Below are 16,366 nucleotides of genomic sequence, written 5' to 3' on the forward strand. Positions count from 1 at the left end.
CGGACAAGATAGTGGTGTTTGGGTCTTACCTCCATAATCACTAGATTCTGGCATGATAGACAGACCTGACTCCACAGAATCAGACTCAACGACCAACTCAGAACTTAAAAAACTTTTTTCAAAACACCAATTTGTATGCGAGCCATCCATTGCATCCATGATGAAGCTTGAGCAATCAACAAGTGGTCCTTTCCTAATCACAGAAATAGTTATATCCCCCTAGTTCGTTGGTTTGACACTGATATCCGACCTTTCCAGCAAATTAGCCAATGTTAGACCCAGGGCTTTCTCCGTACTACTTTCCAAACTAACATCATTCTCCTGACCAACGTCAATGCTATGATCTACCCACTCCTCGTCACTGTCGGAGAGTTAATGATTGAAGAAGATTTCAAACCCGAGATATCTCTTCTTTTCCACTTAGTCAATCCATGGCTCAAGAAACCCACAAAAAGAGAAATCTTCCCTTTTATAGACAAAGCGTCCGTTCAAGGTTCCACGAATTGGCTTGTGGACCAACTCAAATTGTCGCCCGATTCTTTTTTCCTTGCTTCTCTCCCTGATTTCTTCACTTTTCCATTTCCAATCCTCTTCCGTAGGTGTATATCTTAATCCGAATGCATGCGGGTTGTGGGGTACTCCACTAGCTGTAGCGATACCTTTCCTACCGTTTTTTTCTAATCCTATCCCAGAAATGTGACATAGTTTACTCATGAAGTAGATTGACTAGGCATTGACGTACATCCCTTCGTCTTCTGCCATGATCATCTGAACTAGCTGGGCTTCTGCCAATGTAAAGCTTGAAAGAAACACATCCTCATCTCCATGTTGTATTTCCAGCAGTGGCGTTGTGACTTCTGGAGGAGGATGAATGGATGAATTTTCAAAAATGGTGGAAATTCCTCCTTCATATGGATATTTCAACAGTTGATGCATTGTGGAGGATACTGCTTTCATTTGGTGAAGCCATGGCCTTCCAAACAGCAAATTAAATGTCTCGGGTACATCCATGACATGAAATTCGGCTTCATGCTCGGATGGGCCAACTACTATCTCCACATTGATTGTTCCCATCCCGGCTTGTATTATCATAGGCTCTAATCAGCTGATTAGTGGGTGTGAAATCCACAAGTTTTAGCCTTATGGCATAGACAGTGCTTGAAGGACAAACATTGATAGCTGATTCGGTATCAACCAAAATAACTGGGATCCATTTCTTTCGACATTCCAATGACACATATAAAGACTTGTTGTGCCTTGATCTCTCCGATGGAAATTCTTTGTCAGCAAAGGTCATTACGGGGATTGTTTCCTTCGAGGTAATCAACACCACAAGTTGTTCTGGAGTAGCGTCAATTGACAATTTATCTTTGCTCAAAGTAGTTAACATTGCCTGACGATGTTCTCGAGATGCCGTGAGAAGCCCCGAAATAGAAATATTTGCCTGGATCTTCTTCAACTGTTTAAGAACTAGGTCTTCTTCTACATCTTTCTCTTTCTCCTTTTCTTTCACGGTATCTTTTTCAAATGGTTCACCTTGGTCTAGGTGTAGGGGCTTGAAGTAACACCCGCTCCTAGTTAAATGATCAATTTCCTCATAATACCAGGTATCATTAGGGACGTTGGTACTCCAATCTTCGTCAGTACAAGAAAAGTTCGGATCATTATCCTCCCAACACTCTTCTTCATTTATTAACAGACAGTTATTTGGCCCTGAATGGATTATCCCCACATGACGCTCATAGGGTGATTCTAATCGGATATCCATGCATATCTCCACTCTGCTAGTTTTTTCTTTTTCCTTCTTTCTCTTGGTGTCTTCTTCTTTGTTGTCCTCCTTGGTTTTTTTGGTATCCACTTTTGGTTCCATTGTCATTGTTTCTATCGTGGTTCCTTCAGTGGCTGCTTCTATTTCAGAATGTTTACCACTCATCCATCCATCTTTCTAAACTACTTCGATTCCACTATTTAATTTGTACATTCCCCAGATCTAGTTCTTCAAAGAAGTGGAGATTGCGCAAGTCTTCTTCTAGATCAACCAAGTTATTCAACCCTTGTTTAGGTATATCCTCCCGGATCTCATTAATAGAAAATGAGTTGGGTAAAATGATGTTAGGCTTTGGCTGCTCGACAGGTACAATGTATTTGGTGGCATCATATGCTTTCTCTGGCATTTTTCTGATTTCGAACGCAGTTACTTCAATTGTTTATTTTCTGGGCTTCATTTCCACCACCATTAGACTCTTGGGTTTTAACTCAGTCAAAACACATCCATCAGGCACAAATCAATGCTTTCAAGAATATGTACCTCAGGTTTAGGTAAATTAGTGGGTGTGATTGTAGACGCGCCTTTGGGCTTCATGCTACAGTTCGGACTCAATGTCACGATTCTTAATCGGATCTCGCAAAGTGTAATGCAAGACTGATAAATCACCAAAGAGTCCAAATCCGGCAAATCGTTTTGGAAAACTGATTTTTAAGAAAGAAGTGCCAAACATGGACTGCTTTCCCAAATACAGAGTCACCACCTAAATATTTTATTTTGGGGGAATTCAGGAAACCCTGACTCATGCCTAAGGCCACGTGTCTATCATCACCAAAGTTGCCTCGGCTCGGGAACTTGGGTACGATTGGGGAAGGTCATGCAATGAGCACCCCCGCTCGCCCGATCAAAGATCAGCCTGTACTAAGCATGATATCTTGTTTTTTAAAACACATGCGTTCTTATTCCAGTTATTAGCTAGAATTTACTATGTGATGCGCACAACACACAAGTATAGACTAGATCGCCTAATTTGGAACAAAGCATTGCATTTTCATTTGTTTGAAAATGGTTTGAAGTTTCGCAAGTAGGCTAAAACACGGATTTTAATGAATCCTTCCAATTCAAGTAATCCAACCTTCACCCACAGGCATTCATGTAGTTATATCATATAAGCGATTAGCCTCATGGCAAGCATGCTGTCATGGCAAAACTCACACTCATGCAAGCTGCTAAAGCATAAACACTCACAGTGTACTCTGAGCCAAAACAAGAAACTAGAATCATGCATGATCCTAGTTCATGTTAAAATGACTAATGCGTCGCATGCAAAGTGTAACTAGAATAGGCTCGGCTAATCTAAAATGGCATATGAGATGCGACAACTCGATATATGTATTCAAGTAGGAATTGAAATACGATGCAGTTAGTATGATGCGCCGAGCCTGGTGCATGCAACACAAATGGATGGATGCAAACATGCATAGCATAAGGATGCTAATTGAAATATGCCCTATAACTAACCATCGAAAGCAGGTAAGTAAAAGGGAGAAAGAAATGAGGGTTAGAAGACATGCATCACACACACGCACGCTTATTACAAAAATTGGCTCTCTCGAGGGAGAGACCGAAAGAATAATACAAATCATCTAAATAACTAACTAACAAGCTAATTAATTAATTACACAACCAAATCGAAATAAATAACTATTCTAAGTTATTAAAACACTAAAATGGCCTCGAGACGAGGAATGAATGCATGCTCGAACGGCTTCGCTCGGAAATCCATCACCATGCTTCATGTTGCCTCTGTTTGCACTGCTCTGTACCTTTGAAAATTGTGCCAACTTCTGTGACACTTCTGAACCACCTTGTGGGCGTACTGTGAGGCCATTGGCCAAGGTAAACTGGTCATCGACCAAAAATAGGGCTCTCGGCAAAATGTTTGTTGCCGATCGGCACTGAACATGGTCGATCAACCATATCTTTCTATGAAAAGCTCCTGTTGCTGCAACAGAGGACAAACAGAGCATGGCAATACATTTACAAGACAATGTCTGCACAACTACACCCCTTATCATGTTTAAGACTCAAAGGTGTGTAGTTCTCGACCCTCGGACCACCAATCATGCATTCCAATGCATGATGGCCAAAGGAGCCAAATGTGCAATTCAATATCAAATGAAATGCACAAAACACATAAGGGGCCCCAACCTCTATCATGCTTGATGAAGAAGCAAGGCAATGCACACATAATGCTATGTAACCTATGCATGCATGTGACAACATGTAAACTAGTAAACATGCAACAACATGAAATCCAAGCATACAAACATGCATGCATACAATGTAATAGGTATGCAACAACAACACCAATAACAAGCATGCAATGACATGTAATCTAACAAGTATGCAAGGTAGTTGAGCATGCAACAACATGTCAATTAGTAGGCATATAATAACATGTAATGGACCAAGTACTCGACAAACATATAAGCATGATGTAAAGTGACAACTTTGAACAACATGGTAAGATGCAAAATGAACATGCAAACATGCAAGGCATGTAAAGGTGGACAAGTATGCAACAACATACAAAATGAGACAAGCATGAGACAACATGGTAAAATGGACTTAAACTAAAAATGGATAGACCTCAGCCATGACCAAAATCAGTGGCCAAAATGCTATGGAAATGAAGACAAAGGTACATACAAACATGTATGCCAATTGCCTATCACCTAAGCATAGGAGAGCAACTTTCAAGAACACTTAAAAGAGGACAAACATGAACATGTGGCATACATGGTAACCTCTGAAATCATGCATAGAATGATGCCAAATCACACAAACAAGCCAAGCAAGGCATACAAGAAAGCCTAAAACTTAAGGCTAGCCAAAGAGCTCAAACGATGGCTATGCAAAACATGAAGCAAATGGCAAGTATAATCCAAAACAGTCCTAGATCATGTCAAAATGAGCCTAAAACATGCAAGGACCAAAGCCAAAATAAGCTAGAATAAAGGGCCAAAAGCATGAGGCATGTAAGGCTATAAAAGGGGTGTTACACTACACCTATCAAAACCAAACATTGCATGACTTAAACCAATAAAATCAGAGTTATGGCATGTCAAAATAAGCCTAAAAACCCCACTTAGATGGCATCCCAAAGACCTAAACATGATGGCACACACAATGACCCATTCATGAGGCATAAAACGTTAACTCTTTAAAGCATTAAAGGAGTGACAAGTGCAAGTGTTTAAGCATGAAACATGGACTGAAATAGTATAACAAATGATGCCAAATCATTGAAATGGCCCAAGTAAAGCATGCTAGTGACTTGGACACTTAAGGCTAACAAGCTAGAATGCCTTATGGCTATACAAAGCATGGCATATATGGTCAAAACAACTCAAATTAGAGCTTAAGCATGTTACAACAAGGCTAAAAGCTTCATAGAGTCGAGCCAAAATCATGCTAGAAACATGGCTTAAAGCATGATGCATGTTAAGGCAAATGAAAGGATTGCAAGGTAAGTACATGAAACATACATGGTATGTCCAAACCAAGTCAAAATAGTGTTATATCATGGCAAAACAAAGCCTAATACATACTAAAATGAAGCTAAAAAAAGCCAAGCAAACATGCTACCGATATAAGCCATTTATACTAGCATTCAAGACAATAAGGAGAGGGGATGACCCTCTCCTATTTAGGACTCCAAAACCACCTTTCCACCACTGAAAATCCTTTGGATTTTAGTGGTAGAACAAGGGCCAAAAGGGATGGCCTAAAACAAGGCCTAACAAGGCCTAAGGGGGGGGGCAGAAACGACCCCAAACCAAAAAGTGATCTTAAACAAAGATCTAAAGCATCAAAAATCAGAACTTATTGTAGTTTAGAGGTAAGCTTAAAACAATAAGCAAGAAGGTCTAAAAGCTTAAGCAAGAAAGGGGTATTAAAAGCAAGAATGCTCACCCTTGAAGAACACTTTCAAGAACAAGGCTCCAGCAACTTTTCCAAGCTTAAACCATTCCAAGAACTCTGAAACTAACTCTCTAGGATCTCAGCAACCAAAGGATGGTGTATTGCTAGGTGTTTGTGTCCAATAGTGTGAACAAAACACCCTTTTGAGCACAAATACACACACAAATATATAGAGAGAGGGAACTATAGAGATAGATAGATATATATCTTCTATCTCGGGTTTTTGGAACCCTTAAGAAGGGAGGAGGGCCTCCTGTGACAACCTTCACCACTGATTAGTGATAATCTATGATTAAGCATGTTAAATGACTGATTGACTGAAATCCTGAACTGATTGATTGAGTGTATAGCTTAAGCGCATTTCTATCTGTTGACTGTTGAATGATTTGTTCATGTTTTGAGCTTTAAACTGTAAATTGAAGGCCTTATCAGCGGCCGAATCTGAAATCGAGTAATGTTTTATGCTAGTTAGAATTTATGTGATTTTATGGTATATTTAATTGAAATGTGATTTGGTATGATTAAATTAGATTTAATAATGTTAAATTACATAAGTTGGCTTTATTTACCTAGTTGCCATTTAGTGGCCTTTCTCTACATCAATATTTGGGACTTGATTAGGAGCTTTTGACACTTTATTCTTAGCCCCTTTCCTTATACCAAACCGACTAGAGAGAGAGAGATAGAAGATAGGAGATAGATTGATTTCAACAAAAAATTGGCTTGGAGGCTTAGGAGATTGAAGGATTCCTCGCATATTGAGCTTCTACATTTGAAATTGGAGACTTAAGGTAGAGAATTTACCTTCTTGTTCATATTTTGGGTTGGTTCTTGCATGGTTTAGAGGATTGTTGGAGTTTAGAGCCAAGTTATGGCTTAAATTGTTGAATTGAAGCGTGAATCATGCATGCATGTACATATTCTTGCATTTTGAAGTTGATTTTCATGAAATCTTGCATGCAAGTTTACATTCTTGTTCTAGTCCATGAGTTCATCATGGTTTTGAGTTTAATCTTGCTTTGGATCATGTTTTGAGGCATTAGAATTCACTAGAATTCATGCATGCCATATGTTCTTCATGTTCATGAAAACTTCTTTGAAATTTTGTTTAATTGAACTTCCTTTGGGCTTTGATTTCTCAAATTGATCTTTGAAACATGTCATATTATGAGTTTACAAGTGTTTTACAGAAAATTAGCCCAAAAGGATCGAATTTGATGCTTTAAAGTTGGGTTTTGAGCTTGAGATTCAAATCTGGAAATTCCAGATTTTAGACTTATGCTCGAGCGGGGAACTCCACGCTCGAGCGTACACATTAAGTTCATGCAGTCCGCTTGAGCGAGGAAATCGACGCTCGAGCGGGAAATGTGTGTATCCAGTACTTTGCATGTGTTTACAGTCCGCTTGAGCGGGGGAATGCACGCTCGAGCGAGGACTTGTGTCTCACGCTCGAACGGAGGTCGAGCGCCCATCAAGCATGAATTTCACCCATCTAGTACTTTTGCAGTCCGCTCGAGTGGAGTAAGTCACGCTCGAACGGGGATCTTTTGTCTGCATGTCTGCTCGAGCGGGACCCTGTTTCAACAAAATTTTGAAAAGTGTTTTTAATTACATCTTTGCATCCCCATTCCATCCTAGGTATTCTTAGGCCTAGTTTAAGGCATCTTAATGAGGATATTGATGTAGAACCACACCGAGGCAAATTAGGGATTAAGTTATTATTTCCCAATTGTGTAGCTTAGTGTGTGTTCGTTCTGTAACTGTGTAGGGTTGGCATCCGAGGGCGCTCTAGCTGCTTATAGCCCAGTGCTCTGTGAGTAACAATGTTGTAAAGATATGTTCAATCATGAATATTTTCTGAATGAACAACTGTACTGCTTTCTGAAATGATATTTCTTACTTAATGAATGTTTGTTCTATTTGTGAACTGTATTCGTGGCATCCATAACAATTTACTATTACTGTACTGTACTGTACTGTACTGTACTGCTATTGTCACAGAGATCTCTGTCGGTTCCCATGTTTGGAACAACTACTGTTTACTGATATGATGGCCATCAACTGGCTCTTCGGTCTGTTAAGACCTACTGTACTGTTTTGCTATTGGATGTATCACATATGACTATTATAGTTTCTGAATGACTATTATGGCATGAAATATGAGCCACAAACTGAATGACTGATATACTGATAAATGACTGTTTTCAATACTGAAATGACATTCATTCTTAACCTCTTTACGCATATGTTATTCACTGGGTTTTAGCTCACTGCTCATATATATATGTGGGTGTTCAGGCACCGGACCGTTGCTAGAAGTGTCAGGCTAAGCCCTTGTTTTGTCAAGCCAACCTTTGTGCCTCACTTCGAGGTTCCAGATCTGTTCAAGCTAAGGCTGCTTTTGGGGTGTCTCAGAATCACCCTATCTGTCTCTGTTTTGTATAGACTGAATGATATTTGTACTATACTGTTATGGTGGGGATTTGGTCCCTAATTTGAATGCCTGTAAATGATGTATGTATATACTATTTTTGTTCTGAATGTGAACATGTTATGAAAAGTCTTTTTGCATACAGACTGTGACAGCTCATTGGACATCTTTTAATTACTGTTTTGGCTTCCGCCAGCCCCTGTACTCTGTATTACTGTTTTACTCTTAAACAGGCGTTCAGTAATCTCGGATTACTGGCCGGTTACGGTGTTAAACCCATAGGGGCGGGTTTGGGTCGTGACAGAGTGGTATCAAAGCGATATTAAACCACGAGTTATACTGCACACACGTGTCCAAATGAGCTATAGGATGTCCTAGAAAAGTAATTAGGACATTACATGAGCATGAAAAGTGTGTGTGGCCATGACATGAATACACGTGTTAATGTGTCTAAGTATGCAACTGCTTATGTTTATTATTGTCATAATTGTCTATAGTGAAATGGATAACGCAAGAACTGTCGATGAAACTGAATCATCTGACGCCAGAATGGCAAGATTAGAAAGAACAGTGGAACTGTTGACCGAAGCCTTAAGGCAACAACAACAACAGAACCAACAGTCCTCACCTCCTCCGGTACAGCCGGAACAGAATGTGAATGATGACATCATTACTCTAACATAGAAGTTCATTAAGATGAAACCACCATCATTTCAGGGAGGCCTTGAACCATTGAAGGCCGAAGCGTGGGTGCTAGAAACTGAAAAATTATTTGAAGTGTTTCCGTGTTCTGAAGCACACAAAGTGCTACTGGCTACCTTCACCTTACAAGAAGAGGCCAGAAGGTGGTGGATGCTGGTCCGCGACACTAATACTGCTATGAATTGGGCTTAATTTAAGGGAGCCTTCTTTGAGAAATACTTCCCACAGTGTGTCAGAGACCGCAAGGTAACCGAGTTTGAACAGTTGAGACAAGGTACCATGTCTGTGGCTGAGTATGAGTCAAAGTTTACTGAACTCGCCAGATATGCACTACACATGGTTGACACTGATTACAAAAAGACCAGGAAGTTTGAAGGCGACCTTAATGTAGAAATTCTTGACAGAATCAACGTTTTGAAATTGTTGAAATACGTGGATGTTCTTGATCGAGCAATAATGGCTGAGTCGAATATCGAAGCATTGAAATAAACTGAAACACCAGCATCTGAATGGCGTGGTAAGAGACGGGGTTTTAAATTTAAGAAAGGCCGGAACAGTTTGTTGAACAAAAAGAAGAACACAGGGTCAACAAACAGTTCTAGTCAAGGAAACCGTTCTATACCACCCTGCTCCGAATGTGGTAAGAATCATAAGGGAGTTTGTTATAAAATCTTTGGTGCTTGTTACAGGTGTGGCAAGGTGGGCCACATGGTTAAAGATTGCCCTTCCACTTCCCAAGGCAATTGCAAAGCTGCACCTAGTGCAGCAACATCAACTGTCGCACCAAAACCCAATCCCAATCCCAAAGCTACCGAAAAAGAGCCTATGAGGCAAGGCCGAGTGTTCGCACTTGTACCGGGAGACGTACAGAATACCGAGATCGTTGTGTTAGGTATACTCTCAATTTGTGCTCAAAATGCGTATGTTTTTATTGATTCGGAGTCTACACATTCATATGTATTGCATGTTTTTTCACAAAAATTGAATAGACCATTGGAACCCATGAACTATCTGTTAGCTGTATCTTCACCTATTGGGGGATCCATGACTTGTGCTTATATGTACCCTATATGTGAAATTATTGTTGAGGATGTTCATTTGTACATTGATTTACTGCCATTGAATATTGATCATTTTGATGTGATATTGGGAATGGATTAGTTAACGAAATATCATACTACCATAAACTGTGTAACAAAACAAGTTATTTTCCATCCACCCGGACTGCCTGAATTTGTGTTTAACAGAGTTGGAGTAGTACCTCCCCTGTATCTGATTTCATCCATGAAAGCTTTCAAACTGATTAGAAAGGGGTGTAAAAGGTATCTATGTTCTGTATTGACTATACCTACTGATAATAAAACTAATGTGGATAGTATTCCTATAGTCAGAGAATTCCCAGATGTTTTTCCAGATGATCTGCCAGAGGATTTGATTGATAGGGAGATTGAGTTCACCATTGATGTGATTCCGGGTACACAGCCTGTATCTAAAGCTCTGTCCAGAATGGCACCTACCGAATTGAAAGAGTTGAAAGTTCAGCTGCAAGAACTGTTAGATAAGAAGTTCATCAAGCCCAGTACTTCACCGTGGGGCGCGCCAGTCTTATTTGTGAAAAAGAAAGACGGCTCACTGAGACTCTGCATTGACTATCGTGAACTAAACAAGGTAATAGTGAAAAATAAATATCCATTACCTCGCATTGATGATTTATTTGACCAATTATAGGGTGCCCAAGTGTTCTCCAAAATTGATCTTAGATCTGGATATCGCCAGTTGAAGGTCAAGACAGGGGACATCGAAAAGACTGTCTTTCGAATGAGGTACGGACATTACGAATTTCTTGTTATGCCTTTCGGAGTTACCAATGCACTTGCTGCATTTATGGACCTTATGAATAGAATTTTCAAACTATACCTTGATGAATTTATAGTTGTTTTCGTAGATGACATTTTGATTTATTCCAAAAGCATGGAAGAACATGAACGCCATTTGAACATTGCCCTACAGACCCTAAGAGAACATAAACTTTATGCAAAACTAACTAAATGTGAATTTTGGCTAGACAGTGTGATGTTTTTGGGACATGTGATCAGTAAGGATGGTATTACAGTTGACCTACAGAAAATTGAAGCAGTAGTGAACTGGCCTAGACCGACAAATGTTACCGAAGTTCGAAATTTTCTAGGCTTAGCTGGGTATTACAGAAGGTTTGTCAAAGATTCCTCCAAAATTCCCCTACCACTAACACAGCTGACTCAGAAGGGGATATCATTTGACTGGACCGATCGGAGGGAATCAGCTTTTCAAGAGTTAAAAACTCGACTAGTGACTGCACCGATTCTCACCTTACCCTTAGGTACGGATGGTTATACTGTATATAGTGATGCTTCTTATAAGGGTTTGGGATGTGTTTTAATGCAGAATGGTAAAGTTATTGCATATGCTTCCCGACAACTGAGATCGCGTGAAAAGAACTACCCGACCCATGATTTAGAACTTGCTGCAGTAGTGTTTGCACTGAATATTTGGCGTCACTACCTTTATGGGGCAACATGTGAGGTCTATACAGACCACAAGAGTTTGAAGTACTTCTTCACACAGAAAGAACTGAACATGAGACAACGGAGATGGTTAGAATTGTGACCTGCAAATTTTGTACCATCCAAGAAAAGCTAACACCGTTGCTGATGCACTGAGTCGGAAATCGATTGGAAATTTAGCCTGTTTACTCACCGGGCAGAAAGAATTGCTATGTGAACTTGAAAGACTTGAAATTGAGATTGTTTTGCGTGAACAAGGTGGAACAATAGCTGCTATTTCTACTCAACTGGCACTGATTGAAGAGATTAAAGAGAAACAGCAACAGGATGACTTCTTGAGGAAGATCATCGAAGAACGGGAATCCAAACCGAGGCCGGATTTCAAATTTGAGAATAATGTGTTGAAATTTCAGGGAAGATTGTGTGTACCGAGTGATTCTGAACTGAAAAGAAGAATTCTGCAAGAAGGCCACAATTCAAAATTGTCTATCCATCCAGGAAATACAAAAATGTACCAAGACTTGAAACTGAATTTCTAGTGGCCAGGAATGAAGAAAGAGATTGCTGATTTTGTGTTGAAATGTCTTCATTGCCAACAAGTTAAAGCCGAACATCAACGACCCGCGGGTTTACTGCAACCCTTACCGATACCGTAGTGGAAATGGGAACATATCACTATGGATTTCATTGTTGGTTTACCTCGCTCCAGTAAAAGTATGGATTCAATTTGGGTTATTGTTGATAGACTGACTAAATCTGCTCATTTCTTACCTGTCAAAACAATTTATAATGCGGACAAATTGACTGTAATCTATATTGATGAGATTGTTAGATTGCATGGAGTGCCTGTGTCCATTGTTTCTGATAGAGACTCAAAGTTTACATCGAGATTTTGGCAAAGTTTGTAGACAACATTGGGTACTGAACTGAGACTGAGTAGTGCATACCATCCTCAGACAGATGGTCAGTCAGAAAGAACCATCCAGACTCTGGAGGATTTATTGAGAATGTGTGTTCTTAATTTCCAAGGAAATTGGGAAAGCTATTTACCGTTGACTGAATTCACCTACAACAACAGTTTTTACTCGAGCATTGGTATGACGCCTTTCGAGGCTTTGTATGGCAGAAAATGTCGATCTCCGATTTGCTGGGCAGAAGTTGGAGATGGGCCTTTGCTTGGGCCCGAATTGTACATGAAACTACCGAAAAAGTGAAACTGATTCAACAGAGACTGAAAATCGCACAGAGCCGACAGAAAAGTTATGCGGATGTCCGGAGGCGAGACAGAGAGTATGAAATAGGTGATCATGTTTTTGTTAAAGTGACACTGATGAAAGGCCAGACTCGTTTTGGAGTCAAGGGTAAGCTAGCGCCGAGATATGTCGGACCGTATGAGATTATTGAAAAGATTAATCCGGTGGCGTATCGAGTAGTGCTCCCTCCTGAAATGGAGCATATGCATAACGTGTTCCACATTTCAATGTTGAGGGATTACCTTCGGGATCCCTTCCATGTGATTGAGCCTACCCATGTAGTGCTAAGTGATGACTACACTTACGAAGAACGGCCTATTCAGATTGTGAACAGACGGATCAAGAAGTTAAGGAATAAAGAGATTCCATTAGTGAAAGTTGACCGGCAAAACCATGGTGACGTGTATGCCACTTGGGAAAGGGAAGGCGATATGATCAAGAGATATCCTGAACTGTTCCCACTGAATCCTGTTTTCTTCCAGAATGAAGGTAGCTCGAGTTTGGAGGACCAAACTCTTTATAAGGAGGGGAGACTGTGACAACCCTCACCACTGATTAGTGCTAATCTATGATTAAGCATGTTAAATGACTGATTGACTGAAATCCTGAACTGATTGATTGAGTGTATAACTTAAGCGCATTTCTATCTGTTGACTGTTGAATGATCTGTTCATGTTTTGCGCTTTAAACTGTAAATTGAAGGCCTTATCAGCGGCCGAATCTGAAATTGAGTAATGTTTTTGTAATGACTCGGATTTTAAATTCACATCGGATTGATGTATAGTGGTGCCTGTCACCTTAAAACTTGTATGGTTGTCGGACTCTTGATATTGATAGGTTGGCAAGTGAACTTTAAATATTATAATTGAGGACCCTTGGATGATGTTTGGAATCTTGATTGAAGCCTTAACAAGATATATAGATAAGATTAGATAAAAAGTCCCAAGTTTGAGTTTGAGTTTTTGACCAGCTGTCACTATTTTGCCCTTTTCTCCTTCTATGCCTAGAATTTTAATATGAGGTTGGAACCATTGGAAAGCTTATTTCCGGGGCTTCAATTTGGACACAAGAACGACCTAGAACGGAGTTTCGATGAGAGAGTTATACCCGTTTCAAGTTTTTACATCTGTGCTGGAAGCAGAGCCGCAGGTGCGGGAAATAGCGCCGCACGTGCGGGCTGTGCGGGACAGCAGCTCAAAAACGAGATTTTTGGCCCATTTCTTACATTTTCTTTTCCTCTCTTCTTCTCCCTTCTTCCATGTCCGAAACCCTAGCTCCCAAAACCTTGATTTCCTCCACTTTTATCAACAAATCCACCATGGATCTTGTATCAAGGATGGAGAACAAGAAATGGTCAACATTTCCAACCGATTGAAATTCGAATTTTTTTGGAGGATTCTTCTCAATCTTTGCTCCTGTGCTTGATTCTTGAGGTAGGGGTCCTTATTCCCTTTCAATATTTGCATTCATGGATGGAATTATGAAATTTTGTGTATATACAAAAAAATCTATAGTTTTGAGCATATTATGTCCAACTTGAGAATTGAGGGTTTAGAGTTGGAGATGTTGGAAGTTAAATTGGTGGGTTAAAATGATGGATTGTGACTCCTAGATGTATAATCATTGGGAAAATTGGAATAAAAAGTAATGGGTTAATAAGTTTGTATTTTTCTTGAAATTTCAATATTTTCTTGAAACCCTAGGTTGATTAATGATGATAACCAATGAATTGGCCCAAATTGTAAGTAGAGTAATGAAATTGAGGTATTGAATTATATGTGTTCAAGTTTAATTGGAATTTGGAAATGTTTGAAAATTATGTTTAAAATTTGCGAATGAACTATGTTATGAACATTGTAATTCATACTGTAATGTGAAGGGAAAATTGGGGAAATAATGTATTAATGATATGGATGATATGAACTCGGTTTTGGGATGTTGAAATGGAATTCAAGGATTTATTTTGAATTATGTTAAATTACAAATGGTGTTGATGAACTAAGTGATATTGACTTTGTTGGATTATGTTGTGTTGACTCATAGTGAATTGAATGGTGTTGTACTATGATGAATTATGTTTGAATTACGTGAATTGTGTAGGGTCAGCTACAAGGGTGGATCAAGCACCTAAACACTGTGAGTAGTAGTACAGAAATGTACATCTTATTTATCGTTGATAATTATTGTCACTAACACTCTATTCTTTGTAAGTGTTATCAACGTTTATGACAAGTGGAAATCAATATGAATTTCTATGAATATGGAAAGATTTGCGTACGTCGGTATGACTTTGGAACCCTTTTGTTCTGTCAATAACAAGTATTAAACCTCTGTTATTTATCAGTGTATTATGTACTTCTTAAGAATAAATGGAGCTTATGTTCATCCATGAATAATGATACCTGTATGAGTCCAAGATTATTTTGTTGTGTTACGTATGGACTCGAGGTCGTTTAGAATCTATGATATGAAAACAAAGGTTTAACATCATTATGTAACCCACATTAGAATGTAAACTGTTCTGTCCTTGCTAAGCATGCTCTATGTTCTGATATGGTACGTTTTGACTTAATGAACAATTGACCATAAATGTAAAGTATTCATGACATCCGTAACACACGGCCTTTACCTGGGGGTAATAATACCGTGGTTTAAGTAATTAAATTACAAGTTTATGTACGTTACAAGTTTAAGTATGTTATAGATTTAAGCATGTTACAAGTATAGGTATGTTACAAGTTTACGTATGTTCTAAGTTTAAGTATGGTACAAGTTCAAGTATGTTATAAGTTTACGCATGGTACAAGTTCATGTATGTTACAAATTCAAGTATGTTACGAATATGACTTTTGATTTTTGCTTATGATTTAGGTATAAAAAAAATATGTATGATTTGATTCCGTTTATGATATGACATGATATGTACGGTTTGGTCTAGAAAACCTATTAATTTCTGGTATGGAGCAAAGTGCTATACGGAACTAAGTGCTGCAGTGCGAGTTACCTCTAGAATCTGTATGAGCCACCTCTTGAGTCCATACATATGTGAAAATTATGAGGCTAAAAGCCATTCCATGAAAGTTATGAGGCTTATGGCCATCTATATAAGTTGTTATGAAATGAAACAAAGTGCTACACGGAACTAAGTGCTACAATGTGAGTCGCCTCTAGAATCAGTGTGAGACACCTCTTGGATTCATACATGCATGTTTCAAGGGCTTAATGCCAAACTATGTTTCAAGGGCTTTCATGCCATATGTTTCAAGGGCTTTCATGCCACATGTTTCAAGGGCTTATAGCCACCATGTTTCAAGGGCCTCGTGCCACCATGTTTCAAGGGCTTCTAGACACCATGTTTATGTTGCAAGATTGAACCTAAGGCCATTATGTACTTAGCACAGAATCAGACTAACTGTGTGAACTCTACATCTTTATATGCATTGCTATGTGTTATGTTTCAAGTTAAGCATCATCTTATTTATGTGTTACTATTCACTGAGCCCGGCTCACTCTCTGTTATGTCTGTTTCTGTAGGTCGCCAATTAGGTGATCAGTCCCAACCGTGACGCCGCTTTCTTTTGTCAACCTTCGTATGTCCAGGCACTATACATAGCCATTGACTTTGTTAAGCTGATAAGATGTTGGCTTGCTTTTCGAATGTCTATCTAAGAGTGATGTATATAGC

Source organism: Camellia sinensis, chromosome 6 (genome assembly GCF_055761805.1).
Source record: "Camellia sinensis isolate YWXY chromosome 6, ASM5576180v1, whole genome shotgun sequence".
Lineage (NCBI taxonomy): Eukaryota > Viridiplantae > Streptophyta > Magnoliopsida > Ericales > Theaceae > Camellia > Camellia sinensis.